Source organism: Schistocerca americana, unplaced genomic scaffold, assembly GCF_021461395.2.
Source record: "Schistocerca americana isolate TAMUIC-IGC-003095 unplaced genomic scaffold, iqSchAmer2.1 HiC_scaffold_938, whole genome shotgun sequence".
NCBI classification, from domain to species: domain Eukaryota; kingdom Metazoa; phylum Arthropoda; class Insecta; order Orthoptera; family Acrididae; genus Schistocerca; species Schistocerca americana.
Window position 1 is genome coordinate 31,567 of NW_025726717.1, and position 18,286 is coordinate 49,852.

Below are 18,286 nucleotides of genomic sequence, written 5' to 3' on the forward strand. Positions count from 1 at the left end.
AAAGGTAGTTTGAAAATTGGGCTGGCAGGGGTAGCGACATAATACCAAAACGAAAAAAAAAAAAGGAAGGTAGCCAACAGCACCCAGGTTTCCCAGGTGGTCACCCATCCAAGTACTAACTGGGCCCAATGATGCTTAACTTCGGTGATCGGACGAGAACCGGTGTATCCATCATGGTATGGCCGTTGGCGCGCATCTAATGTAGGACCACGGCAGAATTCGCGTTCGGCTTTTTTCCCAACACACAAAATGTTAGTTTTCCGCCGCATTTGACGAAAGCACTTCCTTCCGCAACAGCCAGTTCCTCGAGGACGCGTGCGGGGAGCGCGCCCCACCGCCGCGTGTGTGAGACGCACTGCTGCTCGTTGCACCTCCTGTCATTCGCTGGGCGCGTGCAGCCTTCGGCACTAGCGGAGGACGCATCTTGTCCCTGGTGTCCAGCGGAGGGCCTGTACGGGGTGGTGCAGTGTCGTGCTGGAGGGCGCCACTGGTAGCGATGTGGGCTTCCTCGCCTCGCCGCGCCTCACACCAGGTGTCTGCGTAGTTTGCAGTGCATTCGCACCATTCCTGTCCCTGTCCCCGTCCCGACTTGTCCCGACTTTGCTCGACTGCCGCTCGCTGCCGCTCGGGTCGTGGTCCATATGACAGCGCAAGCACGACAAACGTCTGCGGGACGAGACGAGACGACTAAGGAATAAAGTCATGATTACAAACCAAATTTGGAACTCTACACTCCTACACAACAATAGGCGGTGAGCTATTTCAGAAATCACCTGCCGATTCGTACTGTTTTGTCGTTTTCAAAGTCTTCTTGGCAAACTTGGTTAGCACATTCTCCCTCAAACCGAGTTAATTACTGCATTTTCGTACCATTACAGTAGTTTAAAAGGCATAAGGAAGCATCTTTGTCACAACAGAAAGGTAGTTTGAAAATTGGGCTGGCAGGGGTAGCGACATAATACCAAAACGAAAAAAAAAAAAAGGAAGGTAGCCAACAGCACCCAGGTTTCCCAGGTGGTCACCCATCCAAGTACTAACTGGGCCCAATGATGCTTAACTTCGGTGATCGGACGAGAACCGGTGTATCCATCATGGTATGGCCGTTGGCGCGCATCTAATGTAGGACCACGGCAGAATTCGCGTTCGGCTTTTTTCCCAACACACAAAATGTTAGTTTTCCGCCGCATTTGACGAAAGCACTTCCTTCCGCAACAGCCAGTTCCTCGAGGACGCGTGCGGGGAGCGCGCCCCACCGCCGCGTGTGTGAGACGCACTGCTGCTCGTTGCACCTCCTGTCATTCGCTGGGCGCGTGCAGCCTTCGGCACTAGCGGAGGACGCATCTTGTCCCTGGTGTCCAGCGGAGGGCCTGTACGGGGTGGTGCAGTGTCGTGCTGGAGGGCGCCACTGGTAGCGATGTGGGCTTCCTCGCCTCGCCGCGCCTCACACCAGGTGTCTGCGTAGTTTGCAGTGCATTCGCACCATTCCTGTCCCTGTCCCCGTCCCGACTTGTCCCGACTTTGCTCGACTGCCGCTCGCTGCCGCTCGGGTCGTGGTCCATATGACAGCGCAAGCACGACAAACGTCTGCGGGACGAGACGAGACGACTAAGGAATAAAGTCATGATTACAAACCAAATTTGGAACTCTACACTCCTACACAACAATAGGCGGTGAGCTATTTCAGAAATCACCTGCCGATTCGTACTGTTTTGTCGTTTTCAAAGTCTTCTTGGCAAACTTGGTTAGCACATTCTCCCTCAAACCGAGTTAATTACTGCATTTTCGTACCATTACAGTAGTTTAAAAGGCATAAGGAAGCATCTTTGTCACAACAGAAAGGTAGTTTGAAAATTGGGCTGGCAGGGGTAGCGACATAATACCAAAACGAAAAAAAAAAAAAGGAAGGTAGCCAACAGCACCCAGGTTTCCCAGGTGGTCACCCATCCAAGTACTAACTGGGCCCAATGATGCTTAACTTCGGTGATCGGACGAGAACCGGTGTATCCATCATGGTATGGCCGTTGGCGCGCATCTAATGTAGGACCACGGCAGAATTCGCGTTCGGCTTTTTTCCCAACACACAAAATGTTAGTTTTCCGCCGCATTTGACGAAAGCACTTCCTTCCGCAACAGCCAGTTCCTCGAGGACGCGTGCGGGGAGCGCGCCCCACCGCCGCGTGTGTGAGACGCACTGCTGCTCGTTGCACCTCCTGTCATTCGCTGGGCGCGTGCAGCCTTCGGCACTAGCGGAGGACGCATCTTGTCCCTGGTGTCCAGCGGAGGGCCTGTACGGGGTGGTGCAGTGTCGTGCTGGAGGGCGCCACTGGTAGCGATGTGGGCTTCCTCGCCTCGCCGCGCCTCACACCAGGTGTCTGCGTAGTTTGCAGTGCATTCGCACCATTCCTGTCCCTGTCCCCGTCCCGACTTGTCCCGACTTTGCTCGACTGCCGCTCGCTGCCGCTCGGGTCGTGGTCCATATGACAGCGCAAGCACGACAAACGTCTGCGGGACGAGACGAGACGACTAAGGAATAAAGTCATGATTACAAACCAAATTTGGAACTCTACACTCCTACACAACAATAGGCGGTGAGCTATTTCAGAAATCACCTGCCGATTCGTACTGTTTTGTCGTTTTCAAAGTCTTCTTGGCAAACTTGGTTAGCACATTCTCCCTCAAACCGAGTTAATTACTGCATTTTCGTACCATTACAGTAGTTTAAAAGGCATAAGGAAGCATCTTTGTCACAACAGAAAGGTAGTTTGAAAATTGGGCTGGCAGGGGTAGCGACATAATACCAAAACGAAAAAAAAAAAAAGGAAGGTAGCCAACAGCACCCAGGTTTCCCAGGTGGTCACCCATCCAAGTACTAACTGGGCCCAATGATGCTTAACTTCGGTGATCGGACGAGAACCGGTGTATCCATCATGGTATGGCCGTTGGCGCGCATCTAATGTAGGACCACGGCAGAATTCGCGTTCGGCTTTTTTCCCAACACACAAAATGTTAGTTTTCCGCCGCATTTGACGAAAGCACTTCCTTCCGCAACAGCCAGTTCCTCGAGGACGCGTGCGGGGAGCGCGCCCCACCGCCGCGTGTGTGAGACGCACTGCTGCTCGTTGCACCTCCTGTCATTCGCTGGGCGCGTGCAGCCTTCGGCACTAGCGGAGGACGCATCTTGTCCCTGGTGTCCAGCGGAGGGCCTGTACGGGGTGGTGCAGTGTCGTGCTGGAGGGCGCCACTGGTAGCGATGTGGGCTTCCTCGCCTCGCCGCGCCTCACACCAGGTGTCTGCGTAGTTTGCAGTGCATTCGCACCATTCCTGTCCCTGTCCCCGTCCCGACTTGTCCCGACTTTGCTCGACTGCCGCTCGCTGCCGCTCGGGTCGTGGTCCATATGACAGCGCAAGCACGACAAACGTCTGCGGGACGAGACGAGACGACTAAGGAATAAAGTCATGATTACAAACCAAATTTGGAACTCTACACTCCTACACAACAATAGGCGGTGAGCTATTTCAGAAATCACCTGCCGATTCGTACTGTTTTGTCGTTTTCAAAGTCTTCTTGGCAAACTTGGTTAGCACATTCTCCCTCAAACCGAGTTAATTACTGCATTTTCGTACCATTACAGTAGTTTAAAAGGCATAAGGAAGCATCTTTGTCACAACAGAAAGGTAGTTTGAAAATTGGGCTGGCAGGGGTAGCGACATAATACCAAAACGAAAAAAAAAAAAAGGAAGGTAGCCAACAGCACCCAGGTTTCCCAGGTGGTCACCCATCCAAGTACTAACTGGGCCCAATGATGCTTAACTTCGGTGATCGGACGAGAACCGGTGTATCCATCATGGTATGGCCGTTGGCGCGCATCTAATGTAGGACCACGGCAGAATTCGCGTTCGGCTTTTTTCCCAACACACAAAATGTTAGTTTTCCGCCGCATTTGACGAAAGCACTTCCTTCCGCAACAGCCAGTTCCTCGAGGACGCGTGCGGGGAGCGCGCCCCACCGCCGCGTGTGTGAGACGCACTGCTGCTCGTTGCACCTCCTGTCATTCGCTGGGCGCGTGCAGCCTTCGGCACTAGCGGAGGACGCATCTTGTCCCTGGTGTCCAGCGGAGGGCCTGTACGGGGTGGTGCAGTGTCGTGCTGGAGGGCGCCACTGGTAGCGATGTGGGCTTCCTCGCCTCGCCGCGCCTCACACCAGGTGTCTGCGTAGTTTGCAGTGCATTCGCACCATTCCTGTCCCTGTCCCCGTCCCGACTTGTCCCGACTTTGCTCGACTGCCGCTCGCTGCCGCTCGGGTCGTGGTCCATATGACAGCGCAAGCACGACAAACGTCTGCGGGACGAGACGAGACGACTAAGGAATAAAGTCATGATTACAAACCAAATTTGGAACTCTACACTCCTACACAACAATAGGCGGTGAGCTATTTCAGAAATCACCTGCCGATTCGTACTGTTTTGTCGTTTTCAAAGTCTTCTTGGCAAACTTGGTTAGCACATTCTCCCTCAAACCGAGTTAATTACTGCATTTTCGTACCATTACAGTAGTTTAAAAGGCATAAGGAAGCATCTTTGTCACAACAGAAAGGTAGTTTGAAAATTGGGCTGGCAGGGGTAGCGACATAATACCAAAACGAAAAAAAAAAAAAGGAAGGTAGCCAACAGCACCCAGGTTTCCCAGGTGGTCACCCATCCAAGTACTAACTGGGCCCAATGATGCTTAACTTCGGTGATCGGACGAGAACCGGTGTATCCATCATGGTATGGCCGTTGGCGCGCATCTAATGTAGGACCACGGCAGAATTCGCGTTCGGCTTTTTTCCCAACACACAAAATGTTAGTTTTCCGCCGCATTTGACGAAAGCACTTCCTTCCGCAACAGCCAGTTCCTCGAGGACGCGTGCGGGGAGCGCGCCCCACCGCCGCGTGTGTGAGACGCACTGCTGCTCGTTGCACCTCCTGTCATTCGCTGGGCGCGTGCAGCCTTCGGCACTAGCGGAGGACGCATCTTGTCCCTGGTGTCCAGCGGAGGGCCTGTACGGGGTGGTGCAGTGTCGTGCTGGAGGGCGCCACTGGTAGCGATGTGGGCTTCCTCGCCTCGCCGCGCCTCACACCAGGTGTCTGCGTAGTTTGCAGTGCATTCGCACCATTCCTGTCCCTGTCCCCGTCCCGACTTGTCCCGACTTTGCTCGACTGCCGCTCGCTGCCGCTCGGGTCGTGGTCCATATGACAGCGCAAGCACGACAAACGTCTGCGGGACGAGACGAGACGACTAAGGAATAAAGTCATGATTACAAACCAAATTTGGAACTCTACACTCCTACACAACAATAGGCGGTGAGCTATTTCAGAAATCACCTGCCGATTCGTACTGTTTTGTCGTTTTCAAAGTCTTCTTGGCAAACTTGGTTAGCACATTCTCCCTCAAACCGAGTTAATTACTGCATTTTCGTACCATTACAGTAGTTTAAAAGGCATAAGGAAGCATCTTTGTCACAACAGAAAGGTAGTTTGAAAATTGGGCTGGCAGGGGTAGCGACATAATACCAAAACGAAAAAAAAAAAAAGGAAGGTAGCCAACAGCACCCAGGTTTCCCAGGTGGTCACCCATCCAAGTACTAACTGGGCCCAATGATGCTTAACTTCGGTGATCGGACGAGAACCGGTGTATCCATCATGGTATGGCCGTTGGCGCGCATCTAATGTAGGACCACGGCAGAATTCGCGTTCGGCTTTTTTCCCAACACACAAAATGTTAGTTTTCCGCCGCATTTGACGAAAGCACTTCCTTCCGCAACAGCCAGTTCCTCGAGGACGCGTGCGGGGAGCGCGCCCCACCGCCGCGTGTGTGAGACGCACTGCTGCTCGTTGCACCTCCTGTCATTCGCTGGGCGCGTGCAGCCTTCGGCACTAGCGGAGGACGCATCTTGTCCCTGGTGTCCAGCGGAGGGCCTGTACGGGGTGGTGCAGTGTCGTGCTGGAGGGCGCCACTGGTAGCGATGTGGGCTTCCTCGCCTCGCCGCGCCTCACACCAGGTGTCTGCGTAGTTTGCAGTGCATTCGCACCATTCCTGTCCCTGTCCCCGTCCCGACTTGTCCCGACTTTGCTCGACTGCCGCTCGCTGCCGCTCGGGTCGTGGTCCATATGACAGCGCAAGCACGACAAACGTCTGCGGGACGAGACGAGACGACTAAGGAATAAAGTCATGATTACAAACCAAATTTGGAACTCTACACTCCTACACAACAATAGGCGGTGAGCTATTTCAGAAATCACCTGCCGATTCGTACTGTTTTGTCGTTTTCAAAGTCTTCTTGGCAAACTTGGTTAGCACATTCTCCCTCAAACCGAGTTAATTACTGCATTTTCGTACCATTACAGTAGTTTAAAAGGCATAAGGAAGCATCTTTGTCACAACAGAAAGGTAGTTTGAAAATTGGGCTGGCAGGGGTAGCGACATAATACCAAAACGAAAAAAAAAAAAAGGAAGGTAGCCAACAGCACCCAGGTTTCCCAGGTGGTCACCCATCCAAGTACTAACTGGGCCCAATGATGCTTAACTTCGGTGATCGGACGAGAACCGGTGTATCCATCATGGTATGGCCGTTGGCGCGCATCTAATGTAGGACCACGGCAGAATTCGCGTTCGGCTTTTTTCCCAACACACAAAATGTTAGTTTTCCGCCGCATTTGACGAAAGCACTTCCTTCCGCAACAGCCAGTTCCTCGAGGACGCGTGCGGGGAGCGCGCCCCACCGCCGCGTGTGTGAGACGCACTGCTGCTCGTTGCACCTCCTGTCATTCGCTGGGCGCGTGCAGCCTTCGGCACTAGCGGAGGACGCATCTTGTCCCTGGTGTCCAGCGGAGGGCCTGTACGGGGTGGTGCAGTGTCGTGCTGGAGGGCGCCACTGGTAGCGATGTGGGCTTCCTCGCCTCGCCGCGCCTCACACCAGGTGTCTGCGTAGTTTGCAGTGCATTCGCACCATTCCTGTCCCTGTCCCCGTCCCGACTTGTCCCGACTTTGCTCGACTGCCGCTCGCTGCCGCTCGGGTCGTGGTCCATATGACAGCGCAAGCACGACAAACGTCTGCGGGACGAGACGAGACGACTAAGGAATAAAGTCATGATTACAAACCAAATTTGGAACTCTACACTCCTACACAACAATAGGCGGTGAGCTATTTCAGAAATCACCTGCCGATTCGTACTGTTTTGTCGTTTTCAAAGTCTTCTTGGCAAACTTGGTTAGCACATTCTCCCTCAAACCGAGTTAATTACTGCATTTTCGTACCATTACAGTAGTTTAAAAGGCATAAGGAAGCATCTTTGTCACAACAGAAAGGTAGTTTGAAAATTGGGCTGGCAGGGGTAGCGACATAATACCAAAACGAAAAAAAAAAAAAGGAAGGTAGCCAACAGCACCCAGGTTTCCCAGGTGGTCACCCATCCAAGTACTAACTGGGCCCAATGATGCTTAACTTCGGTGATCGGACGAGAACCGGTGTATCCATCATGGTATGGCCGTTGGCGCGCATCTAATGTAGGACCACGGCAGAATTCGCGTTCGGCTTTTTTCCCAACACACAAAATGTTAGTTTTCCGCCGCATTTGACGAAAGCACTTCCTTCCGCAACAGCCAGTTCCTCGAGGACGCGTGCGGGGAGCGCGCCCCACCGCCGCGTGTGTGAGACGCACTGCTGCTCGTTGCACCTCCTGTCATTCGCTGGGCGCGTGCAGCCTTCGGCACTAGCGGAGGACGCATCTTGTCCCTGGTGTCCAGCGGAGGGCCTGTACGGGGTGGTGCAGTGTCGTGCTGGAGGGCGCCACTGGTAGCGATGTGGGCTTCCTCGCCTCGCCGCGCCTCACACCAGGTGTCTGCGTAGTTTGCAGTGCATTCGCACCATTCCTGTCCCTGTCCCCGTCCCGACTTGTCCCGACTTTGCTCGACTGCCGCTCGCTGCCGCTCGGGTCGTGGTCCATATGACAGCGCAAGCACGACAAACGTCTGCGGGACGAGACGAGACGACTAAGGAATAAAGTCATGATTACAAACCAAATTTGGAACTCTACACTCCTACACAACAATAGGCGGTGAGCTATTTCAGAAATCACCTGCCGATTCGTACTGTTTTGTCGTTTTCAAAGTCTTCTTGGCAAACTTGGTTAGCACATTCTCCCTCAAACCGAGTTAATTACTGCATTTTCGTACCATTACAGTAGTTTAAAAGGCATAAGGAAGCATCTTTGTCACAACAGAAAGGTAGTTTGAAAATTGGGCTGGCAGGGGTAGCGACATAATACCAAAACGAAAAAAAAAAAAAGGAAGGTAGCCAACAGCACCCAGGTTTCCCAGGTGGTCACCCATCCAAGTACTAACTGGGCCCAATGATGCTTAACTTCGGTGATCGGACGAGAACCGGTGTATCCATCATGGTATGGCCGTTGGCGCGCATCTAATGTAGGACCACGGCAGAATTCGCGTTCGGCTTTTTTCCCAACACACAAAATGTTAGTTTTCCGCCGCATTTGACGAAAGCACTTCCTTCCGCAACAGCCAGTTCCTCGAGGACGCGTGCGGGGAGCGCGCCCCACCGCCGCGTGTGTGAGACGCACTGCTCGTTGCACCTCCTGTCATTCGCTGGGCGCGTGCAGCCTTCGGCACTAGCGGAGGACGCATCTTGTCCCTGGTGTCCAGCGGAGGGCCTGTACGGGGTGGTGCAGTGTCGTGCTGGAGGGCGCCACTGGTAGCGATGTGGGCTTCCTCGCCTCGCCGCGCCTCACACCAGGTGTCTGCGTAGTTTGCAGTGCATTCGCACCATTCCTGTCCCTGTCCCCGTCCCGACTTGTCCCGACTTTGCTCGACTGCCGCTCGCTGCCGCTCGGGTCGTGGTCCATATGACAGCGCAAGCACGACAAACGTCTGCGGGACGAGACGAGACGACTAAGGAATAAAGTCATGATTACAAACCAAATTTGGAACTCTACACTCCTACACAACAATAGGCGGTGAGCTATTTCAGAAATCACCTGCCGATTCGTACTGTTTTGTCGTTTTCAAAGTCTTCTTGGCAAACTTGGTTAGCACATTCTCCCTCAAACCGAGTTAATTACTGCATTTTCGTACCATTACAGTAGTTTAAAAGGCATAAGGAAGCATCTTTGTCACAACAGAAAGGTAGTTTGAAAATTGGGCTGGCAGGGGTAGCGACATAATACCAAAACGAAAAAAAAAAAAAGGAAGGTAGCCAACAGCACCCAGGTTTCCCAGGTGGTCACCCATCCAAGTACTAACTGGGCCCAATGATGCTTAACTTCGGTGATCGGACGAGAACCGGTGTATCCATCATGGTATGGCCGTTGGCGCGCATCTAATGTAGGACCACGGCAGAATTCGCGTTCGGCTTTTTTCCCAACACACAAAATGTTAGTTTTCCGCCGCATTTGACGAAAGCACTTCCTTCCGCAACAGCCAGTTCCTCGAGGACGCGTGCGGGGAGCGCGCCCCACCGCCGCGTGTGTGAGACGCACTGCTGCTCGTTGCACCTCCTGTCATTCGCTGGGCGCGTGCAGCCTTCGGCACTAGCGGAGGACGCATCTTGTCCCTGGTGTCCAGCGGAGGGCCTGTACGGGGTGGTGCAGTGTCGTGCTGGAGGGCGCCACTGGTAGCGATGTGGGCTTCCTCGCCTCGCCGCGCCTCACACCAGGTGTCTGCGTAGTTTGCAGTGCATTCGCACCATTCCTGTCCCTGTCCCCGTCCCGACTTGTCCCGACTTTGCTCGACTGCCGCTCGCTGCCGCTCGGGTCGTGGTCCATATGACAGCGCAAGCACGACAAACGTCTGCGGGACGAGACGAGACGACTAAGGAATAAAGTCATGATTACAAACCAAATTTGGAACTCTACACTCCTACACAACAATAGGCGGTGAGCTATTTCAGAAATCACCTGCCGATTCGTACTGTTTTGTCGTTTTCAAAGTCTTCTTGGCAAACTTGGTTAGCACATTCTCCCTCAAACCGAGTTAATTACTGCATTTTCGTACCATTACAGTAGTTTAAAAGGCATAAGGAAGCATCTTTGTCACAACAGAAAGGTAGTTTGAAAATTGGGCTGGCAGGGGTAGCGACATAATACCAAAACGAAAAAAAAAAAAAGGAAGGTAGCCAACAGCACCCAGGTTTCCCAGGTGGTCACCCATCCAAGTACTAACTGGGCCCAATGATGCTTAACTTCGGTGATCGGACGAGAACCGGTGTATCCATCATGGTATGGCCGTTGGCGCGCATCTAATGTAGGACCACGGCAGAATTCGCGTTCGGCTTTTTTCCCAACACACAAAATGTTAGTTTTCCGCCGCATTTGACGAAAGCACTTCCTTCCGCAACAGCCAGTTCCTCGAGGACGCGTGCGGGGAGCGCGCCCCACCGCCGCGTGTGTGAGACGCACTGCTGCTCGTTGCACCTCCTGTCATTCGCTGGGCGCGTGCAGCCTTCGGCACTAGCGGAGGACGCATCTTGTCCCTGGTGTCCAGCGGAGGGCCTGTACGGGGTGGTGCAGTGTCGTGCTGGAGGGCGCCACTGGTAGCGATGTGGGCTTCCTCGCCTCGCCGCGCCTCACACCAGGTGTCTGCGTAGTTTGCAGTGCATTCGCACCATTCCTGTCCCTGTCCCCGTCCCGACTTGTCCCGACTTTGCTCGACTGCCGCTCGCTGCCGCTCGGGTCGTGGTCCATATGACAGCGCAAGCACGACAAACGTCTGCGGGACGAGACGAGACGACTAAGGAATAAAGTCATGATTACAAACCAAATTTGGAACTCTACACTCCTACACAACAATAGGCGGTGAGCTATTTCAGAAATCACCTGCCGATTCGTACTGTTTTGTCGTTTTCAAAGTCTTCTTGGCAAACTTGGTTAGCACATTCTCCCTCAAACCGAGTTAATTACTGCATTTTCGTACCATTACAGTAGTTTAAAAGGCATAAGGAAGCATCTTTGTCACAACAGAAAGGTAGTTTGAAAATTGGGCTGGCAGGGGTAGCGACATAATACCAAAACGAAAAAAAAAAAAAGGAAGGTAGCCAACAGCACCCAGGTTTCCCAGGTGGTCACCCATCCAAGTACTAACTGGGCCCAATGATGCTTAACTTCGGTGATCGGACGAGAACCGGTGTATCCATCATGGTATGGCCGTTGGCGCGCATCTAATGTAGGACCACGGCAGAATTCGCGTTCGGCTTTTTTCCCAACACACAAAATGTTAGTTTTCCGCCGCATTTGACGAAAGCACTTCCTTCCGCAACAGCCAGTTCCTCGAGGACGCGTGCGGGGAGCGCGCCCCACCGCCGCGTGTGTGAGACGCACTGCTGCTCGTTGCACCTCCTGTCATTCGCTGGGCGCGTGCAGCCTTCGGCACTAGCGGAGGACGCATCTTGTCCCTGGTGTCCAGCGGAGGGCCTGTACGGGGTGGTGCAGTGTCGTGCTGGAGGGCGCCACTGGTAGCGATGTGGGCTTCCTCGCCTCGCCGCGCCTCACACCAGGTGTCTGCGTAGTTTGCAGTGCATTCGCACCATTCCTGTCCCTGTCCCCGTCCCGACTTGTCCCGACTTTGCTCGACTGCCGCTCGCTGCCGCTCGGGTCGTGGTCCATATGACAGCGCAAGCACGACAAACGTCTGCGGGACGAGACGAGACGACTAAGGAATAAAGTCATGATTACAAACCAAATTTGGAACTCTACACTCCTACACAACAATAGGCGGTGAGCTATTTCAGAAATCACCTGCCGATTCGTACTGTTTTGTCGTTTTCAAAGTCTTCTTGGCAAACTTGGTTAGCACATTCTCCCTCAAACCGAGTTAATTACTGCATTTTCGTACCATTACAGTAGTTTAAAAGGCATAAGGAAGCATCTTTGTCACAACAGAAAGGTAGTTTGAAAATTGGGCTGGCAGGGGTAGCGACATAATACCAAAACGAAAAAAAAAAAAAGGAAGGTAGCCAACAGCACCCAGGTTTCCCAGGTGGTCACCCATCCAAGTACTAACTGGGCCCAATGATGCTTAACTTCGGTGATCGGACGAGAACCGGTGTATCCATCATGGTATGGCCGTTGGCGCGCATCTAATGTAGGACCACGGCAGAATTCGCGTTCGGCTTTTTTCCCAACACACAAAATGTTAGTTTTCCGCCGCATTTGACGAAAGCACTTCCTTCCGCAACAGCCAGTTCCTCGAGGACGCGTGCGGGGAGCGCGCCCCACCGCCGCGTGTGTGAGACGCACTGCTGCTCGTTGCACCTCCTGTCATTCGCTGGGCGCGTGCAGCCTTCGGCACTAGCGGAGGACGCATCTTGTCCCTGGTGTCCAGCGGAGGGCCTGTACGGGGTGGTGCAGTGTCGTGCTGGAGGGCGCCACTGGTAGCGATGTGGGCTTCCTCGCCTCGCCGCGCCTCACACCAGGTGTCTGCGTAGTTTGCAGTGCATTCGCACCATTCCTGTCCCTGTCCCCGTCCCGACTTGTCCCGACTTTGCTCGACTGCCGCTCGCTGCCGCTCGGGTCGTGGTCCATATGACAGCGCAAGCACGACAAACGTCTGCGGGACGAGACGAGACGACTAAGGAATAAAGTCATGATTACAAACCAAATTTGGAACTCTACACTCCTACACAACAATAGGCGGTGAGCTATTTCAGAAATCACCTGCCGATTCGTACTGTTTTGTCGTTTTCAAAGTCTTCTTGGCAAACTTGGTTAGCACATTCTCCCTCAAACCGAGTTAATTACTGCATTTTCGTACCATTACAGTAGTTTAAAAGGCATAAGGAAGCATCTTTGTCACAACAGAAAGGTAGTTTGAAAATTGGGCTGGCAGGGGTAGCGACATAATACCAAAACGAAAAAAAAAAAAAGGAAGGTAGCCAACAGCACCCAGGTTTCCCAGGTGGTCACCCATCCAAGTACTAACTGGGCCCAATGATGCTTAACTTCGGTGATCGGACGAGAACCGGTGTATCCATCATGGTATGGCCGTTGGCGCGCATCTAATGTAGGACCACGGCAGAATTCGCGTTCGGCTTTTTTCCCAACACACAAAATGTTAGTTTTCCGCCGCATTTGACGAAAGCACTTCCTTCCGCAACAGCCAGTTCCTCGAGGACGCGTGCGGGGAGCGCGCCCCACCGCCGCGTGTGTGAGACGCACTGCTGCTCGTTGCACCTCCTGTCATTCGCTGGGCGCGTGCAGCCTTCGGCACTAGCGGAGGACGCATCTTGTCCCTGGTGTCCAGCGGAGGGCCTGTACGGGGTGGTGCAGTGTCGTGCTGGAGGGCGCCACTGGTAGCGATGTGGGCTTCCTCGCCTCGCCGCGCCTCACACCAGGTGTCTGCGTAGTTTGCAGTGCATTCGCACCATTCCTGTCCCTGTCCCCGTCCCGACTTGTCCCGACTTTGCTCGACTGCCGCTCGCTGCCGCTCGGGTCGTGGTCCATATGACAGCGCAAGCACGACAAACGTCTGCGGGACGAGACGAGACGACTAAGGAATAAAGTCATGATTACAAACCAAATTTGGAACTCTACACTCCTACACAACAATAGGCGGTGAGCTATTTCAGAAATCACCTGCCGATTCGTACTGTTTTGTCGTTTTCAAAGTCTTCTTGGCAAACTTGGTTAGCACATTCTCCCTCAAACCGAGTTAATTACTGCATTTTCGTACCATTACAGTAGTTTAAAAGGCATAAGGAAGCATCTTTGTCACAACAGAAAGGTAGTTTGAAAATTGGGCTGGCAGGGGTAGCGACATAATACCAAAACGAAAAAAAAAAAAAGGAAGGTAGCCAACAGCACCCAGGTTTCCCAGGTGGTCACCCATCCAAGTACTAACTGGGCCCAATGATGCTTAACTTCGGTGATCGGACGAGAACCGGTGTATCCATCATGGTATGGCCGTTGGCGCGCATCTAATGTAGGACCACGGCAGAATTCGCGTTCGGCTTTTTCCCAACACACAAAATGTTAGTTTTCCGCCGCATTTGACGAAAGCACTTCCTTCCGCAACAGCCAGTTCCTCGAGGACGCGTGCGGGGGAGCGCGCCCCACCGCCGCGTGTGTGAGACGCACTGCTGCTCGTTGCACCTCCTGTCATTCGCTGGGCGCGTGCAGCCTTCGGCACTAGCGGAGGACGCATCTTGTCCCTGGTGTCCAGCGGAGGGCCTGTACGGGGTGGTGCAGTGTCGTGCTGGAGGGCGCCACTGGTAGCGATGTGGGCTTCCTCGCCTCGCCGCGCCTCACACCAGGTGTCTGCGTAGTTTGCAGTGCATTCGCACCATTCCTGTCCCTGTCCCCGTCCCGACTTGTCCCGACTTTGCTCGACTGCCGCTCGCTGCCGCTCGGGTCGTGGTCCATATGACAGCGCAAGCACGACAAACGTCTGCGGGACGAGACGAGACGACTAAGGAATAAAGTCATGATTACAAACCAAATTTGGAACTCTACACTCCTACACAACAATAGGCGGTGAGCTATTTCAGAAATCACCTGCCGATTCGTACTGTTTTGTCGTTTTCAAAGTCTTCTTGGCAAACTTGGTTAGCACATTCTCCCTCAAACCGAGTTAATTACTGCATTTTCGTACCATTACAGTAGTTTAAAAGGCATAAGGAAGCATCTTTGTCACAACAGAAAGGTAGTTTGAAAATTGGGCTGGCAGGGGTAGCGACATAATACCAAAACGAAAAAAAAAAAAAGGAAGGTAGCCAACAGCACCCAGGTTTCCCAGGTGGTCACCCATCCAAGTACTAACTGGGCCCAATGATGCTTAACTTCGGTGATCGGACGAGAACCGGTGTATCCATCATGGTATGGCCGTTGGCGCGCATCTAATGTAGGACCACGGCAGAATTCGCGTTCGGCTTTTTTCCCAACACACAAAATGTTAGTTTTCCGCCGCATTTGACGAAAGCACTTCCTTCCGCAACAGCCAGTTCCTCGAGGACGCGTGCGGGGAGCGCGCCCCACCGCCGCGTGTGTGAGACGCACTGCTGCTCGTTGCACCTCCTGTCATTCGCTGGGCGCGTGCAGCCTTCGGCACTAGCGGAGGACGCATCTTGTCCCTGGTGTCCAGCGGAGGGCCTGTACGGGGTGGTGCAGTGTCGTGCTGGAGGGCGCCACTGGTAGCGATGTGGGCTTCCTCGCCTCGCCGCGCCTCACACCAGGTGTCTGCGTAGTTTGCAGTGCATTCGCACCATTCCTGTCCCTGTCCCCGTCCCGACTTGTCCCGACTTTGCTCGACTGCCGCTCGCTGCCGCTCGGGTCGTGGTCCATATGACAGCGCAAGCACGACAAACGTCTGCGGGACGAGACGAGACGACTAAGGAATAAAGTCATGATTACAAACCAAATTTGGAACTCTACACTCCTACACAACAATAGGCGGTGAGCTATTTCAGAAATCACCTGCCGATTCGTACTGTTTTGTCGTTTTCAAAGTCTTCTTGGCAAACTTGGTTAGCACATTCTCCCTCAAACCGAGTTAATTACTGCATTTTCGTACCATTACAGTAGTTTAAAAGGCATAAGGAAGCATCTTTGTCACAACAGAAAGGTAGTTTGAAAATTGGGCTGGCAGGGGTAGCGACATAATACCAAAACGAAAAAAAAAAAAAGGAAGGTAGCCAACAGCACCCAGGTTTCCCAGGTGGTCACCCATCCAAGTACTAACTGGGCCCAATGATGCTTAACTTCGGTGATCGGACGAGAACCGGTGTATCCATCATGGTATGGCCGTTGGCGCGCATCTAATGTAGGACCACGGCAGAATTCGCGTTCGGCTTTTTTCCCAACACACAAAATGTTAGTTTTCCGCCGCATTTGACGAAAGCACTTCCTTCCGCAACAGCCAGTTCCTCGAGGACGCGTGCGGGGAGCGCGCCCCACCGCCGCGTGTGTGAGACGCACTGCTGCTCGTTGCACCTCCTGTCATTCGCTGGGCGCGTGCAGCCTTCGGCACTAGCGGAGGACGCATCTTGTCCCTGGTGTCCAGCGGAGGGCCTGTACGGGGTGGTGCAGTGTCGTGCTGGAGGGCGCCACTGGTAGCGATGTGGGCTTCCTCGCCTCGCCGCGCCTCACACCAGGTGTCTGCGTAGTTTGCAGTGCATTCGCACCATTCCTGTCCCTGTCCCCGTCCCGACTTGTCCCGACTTTGCTCGACTGCCGCTCGCTGCCGCTCGGGTCGTGGTCCATATGACAGCGCAAGCACGACAAACGTCTGCGGGACGAGACGAGACGACTAAGGAATAAAGTCATGATTACAAACCAAATTTGGAACTCTACACTCCTACACAACAATAGGCGGTGAGCTATTTCAGAAATCACCTGCCGATTCGTACTGTTTTGTCGTTTTCAAAGTCTTCTTGGCAAACTTGGTTAGCACATTCTCCCTCAAACCGAGTTAATTACTGCATTTTCGTACCATTACAGTAGTTTAAAAGGCATAAGGAAGCATCTTTGTCACAACAGAAAGGTAGTTTGAAAATTGGGCTGGCAGGGGTAGCGACATAATACCAAAACGAAAAAAAAAAAAAGGAAGGTAGCCAACAGCACCCAGGTTTCCCAGGTGGTCACCCATCCAAGTACTAACTGGGCCCAATGATGCTTAACTTCGGTGATCGGACGAGAACCGGTGTATCCATCATGGTATGGCCGTTGGCGCGCATCTAATGTAGGACCACGGCAGAATTCGCGTTCGGCTTTTTTCCCAACACACAAAATGTTAGTTTTCCGCCGCATTTGACGAAAGCACTTCCTTCCGCAACAGCCAGTTCCTCGAGGACGCGTGCGGGGAGCGCGCCCCACCGCCGCGTGTGTGAGACGCACTGCTGCTCGTTGCACCTCCTGTCATTCGCTGGGCGCGTGCAGCCTTCGGCACTAGCGGAGGACGCATCTTGTCCCTGGTGTCCAGCGGAGGGCCTGTACGGGGTGGTGCAGTGTCGTGCTGGAGGGCGCCACTGGTAGCGATGTGGGCTTCCTCGCCTCGCCGCGCCTCACACCAGGTGTCTGCGTAGTTTGCAGTGCATTCGCACCATTCCTGTCCCTGTCCCCGTCCCGACTTGTCCCGACTTTGCTCGACTGCCGCTCGCTGCCGCTCGGGTCGTGGTCCATATGACAGCGCAAGCACGACAAACGTCTGCGGGACGAGACGAGACGACTAAGGAATAAAGTCATGATTACAAACCAAATTTGGAACTCTACACTCCTACACAACAATAGGCGGTGAGCTATTTCAGAAATCACCTGCCGATTCGTACTGTTTTGTCGTTTTCAAAGTCTTCTTGGCAAACTTGGTTAGCACATTCTCCCTCAAACCGAGTTAATTACTGCATTTTCGTACCATTACAGTAGTTTAAAAGGCATAAGGAAGCATCTTTGTCACAACAGAAAGGTAGTTTGAAAATTGGGCTGGCAGGGGTAGCGACATAATACCAAAACGAAAAAAAAAAAAAGGAAGGTAGCCAACAGCACCCAGGTTTCCCAGGTGGTCACCCATCCAAGTACTAACTGGGCCCAATGATGCTTAACTTCGGTGATCGGACGAGAACCGGTGTATCCATCATGGTATGGCCGTTGGCGCGCATCTAATGTAGGACCACGGCAGAATTCGCGTTCGGCTTTTTTCCCAACACACAAAATGTTAGTTTTCCGCCGCATTTGACGAAAGCACTTCCTTCCGCAACAGCCAGTTCCTCGAGGACGCGTGCGGGGAGCGCGCCCCACCGCCGGCGTGTGTGAGACGCACTGCTGCTCGTTGCACCTCCTGTCATTCGCTGGGCGCGTGCAGCCTTCGGCACTAGCGGAGGACGCATCTTGTCCCTGGTGTCCAGCGGAGGGCCTGTACGGGGTGGTGCAGTGTCGTGCTGGAGGGCGCCACTGGTAGCGATGTGGGCTTCCTCGCCTCGCCGCGCCTCACACCAGGTGTCTGCGTAGTTTGCAGTGCATTCGCACCATTCCTGTCCCTGTCCCCGTCCCGACTTGTCCCGACTTTGCTCGACTGCCGCTCGCTGCCGCTCGGGTCGTGGTCCATATGACAGCGCAAGCACGACAAACGTCTGCGGGACGAGACGAGACGACTAAGGAATAAAGTCATGATTACAAACCAAATTTGGAACTCTACACTCCTACACAACAATAGGCGGTGAGCTATTTCAGAAATCACCTGCCGATTCGTACTGTTTTGTCGTTTTCAAAGTCTTCTTGGCAAACTTGGTTAGCACATTCTCCCTCAAACC

General features: G+C 53.5%; 20 non-coding genes across 20 annotated transcripts; all 20 read right to left on the reverse strand.

Annotated features, from left to right (window-relative positions):
* Positions 1-71: 71 nt before the first annotated feature.
* On the reverse strand, positions 72-190 carry LOC124592566. The gene has a single exon (XR_006977526.1). It is a non-coding gene; the product is annotated as a 5S ribosomal RNA (ribosomal RNA).
* Positions 191-989: 799 nt separating this feature from the next.
* On the reverse strand, positions 990-1,108 carry LOC124592568. The gene has a single exon (XR_006977528.1). It is a non-coding gene; the product is annotated as a 5S ribosomal RNA (ribosomal RNA).
* A 799-nt stretch (positions 1,109-1,907) lies between these two features.
* On the reverse strand, positions 1,908-2,026 carry LOC124592569. Its single transcript, XR_006977529.1, has one exon. It is a non-coding gene; the product is annotated as a 5S ribosomal RNA (ribosomal RNA).
* Positions 2,027-2,825: 799 nt separating this feature from the next.
* On the reverse strand, positions 2,826-2,944 carry LOC124592570. Its single transcript, XR_006977530.1, has one exon. It is a non-coding gene; the product is annotated as a 5S ribosomal RNA (ribosomal RNA).
* A 799-nt stretch (positions 2,945-3,743) lies between these two features.
* Positions 3,744-3,862, reverse strand: LOC124592571. The gene has a single exon (XR_006977531.1). It is a non-coding gene; the product is annotated as a 5S ribosomal RNA (ribosomal RNA).
* A 799-nt stretch (positions 3,863-4,661) lies between these two features.
* LOC124592572 lies at positions 4,662-4,780 on the reverse strand. Its single transcript, XR_006977532.1, has one exon. It is a non-coding gene; the product is annotated as a 5S ribosomal RNA (ribosomal RNA).
* Positions 4,781-5,579: 799 nt separating this feature from the next.
* On the reverse strand, positions 5,580-5,698 carry LOC124592573. Its single transcript, XR_006977533.1, has one exon. It is a non-coding gene; the product is annotated as a 5S ribosomal RNA (ribosomal RNA).
* Positions 5,699-6,497: 799 nt separating this feature from the next.
* LOC124592574 lies at positions 6,498-6,616 on the reverse strand. Its single transcript, XR_006977534.1, has one exon. It is a non-coding gene; the product is annotated as a 5S ribosomal RNA (ribosomal RNA).
* Positions 6,617-7,415: 799 nt separating this feature from the next.
* On the reverse strand, positions 7,416-7,534 carry LOC124592575. The gene has a single exon (XR_006977535.1). It is a non-coding gene; the product is annotated as a 5S ribosomal RNA (ribosomal RNA).
* Positions 7,535-8,333: 799 nt separating this feature from the next.
* On the reverse strand, positions 8,334-8,452 carry LOC124592576. Its single transcript, XR_006977536.1, has one exon. It is a non-coding gene; the product is annotated as a 5S ribosomal RNA (ribosomal RNA).
* A 796-nt stretch (positions 8,453-9,248) lies between these two features.
* On the reverse strand, positions 9,249-9,367 carry LOC124592577. Its single transcript, XR_006977537.1, has one exon. It is a non-coding gene; the product is annotated as a 5S ribosomal RNA (ribosomal RNA).
* A 799-nt stretch (positions 9,368-10,166) lies between these two features.
* Positions 10,167-10,285, reverse strand: LOC124592579. Its single transcript, XR_006977539.1, has one exon. It is a non-coding gene; the product is annotated as a 5S ribosomal RNA (ribosomal RNA).
* A 799-nt stretch (positions 10,286-11,084) lies between these two features.
* LOC124592580 lies at positions 11,085-11,203 on the reverse strand. Its single transcript, XR_006977540.1, has one exon. It is a non-coding gene; the product is annotated as a 5S ribosomal RNA (ribosomal RNA).
* A 799-nt stretch (positions 11,204-12,002) lies between these two features.
* LOC124592581 lies at positions 12,003-12,121 on the reverse strand. The gene has a single exon (XR_006977541.1). It is a non-coding gene; the product is annotated as a 5S ribosomal RNA (ribosomal RNA).
* Positions 12,122-12,920: 799 nt separating this feature from the next.
* Positions 12,921-13,039, reverse strand: LOC124592582. The gene has a single exon (XR_006977542.1). It is a non-coding gene; the product is annotated as a 5S ribosomal RNA (ribosomal RNA).
* Positions 13,040-13,838: 799 nt separating this feature from the next.
* On the reverse strand, positions 13,839-13,957 carry LOC124592583. The gene has a single exon (XR_006977543.1). It is a non-coding gene; the product is annotated as a 5S ribosomal RNA (ribosomal RNA).
* Positions 13,958-14,756: 799 nt separating this feature from the next.
* On the reverse strand, positions 14,757-14,875 carry LOC124592529. The gene has a single exon (XR_006977490.1). It is a non-coding gene; the product is annotated as a 5S ribosomal RNA (ribosomal RNA).
* A 799-nt stretch (positions 14,876-15,674) lies between these two features.
* LOC124592530 lies at positions 15,675-15,793 on the reverse strand. The gene has a single exon (XR_006977491.1). It is a non-coding gene; the product is annotated as a 5S ribosomal RNA (ribosomal RNA).
* A 799-nt stretch (positions 15,794-16,592) lies between these two features.
* LOC124592531 lies at positions 16,593-16,711 on the reverse strand. The gene has a single exon (XR_006977492.1). It is a non-coding gene; the product is annotated as a 5S ribosomal RNA (ribosomal RNA).
* A 799-nt stretch (positions 16,712-17,510) lies between these two features.
* Positions 17,511-17,629, reverse strand: LOC124592532. Its single transcript, XR_006977493.1, has one exon. It is a non-coding gene; the product is annotated as a 5S ribosomal RNA (ribosomal RNA).
* Positions 17,630-18,286: the final 657 nt, after the last annotated feature.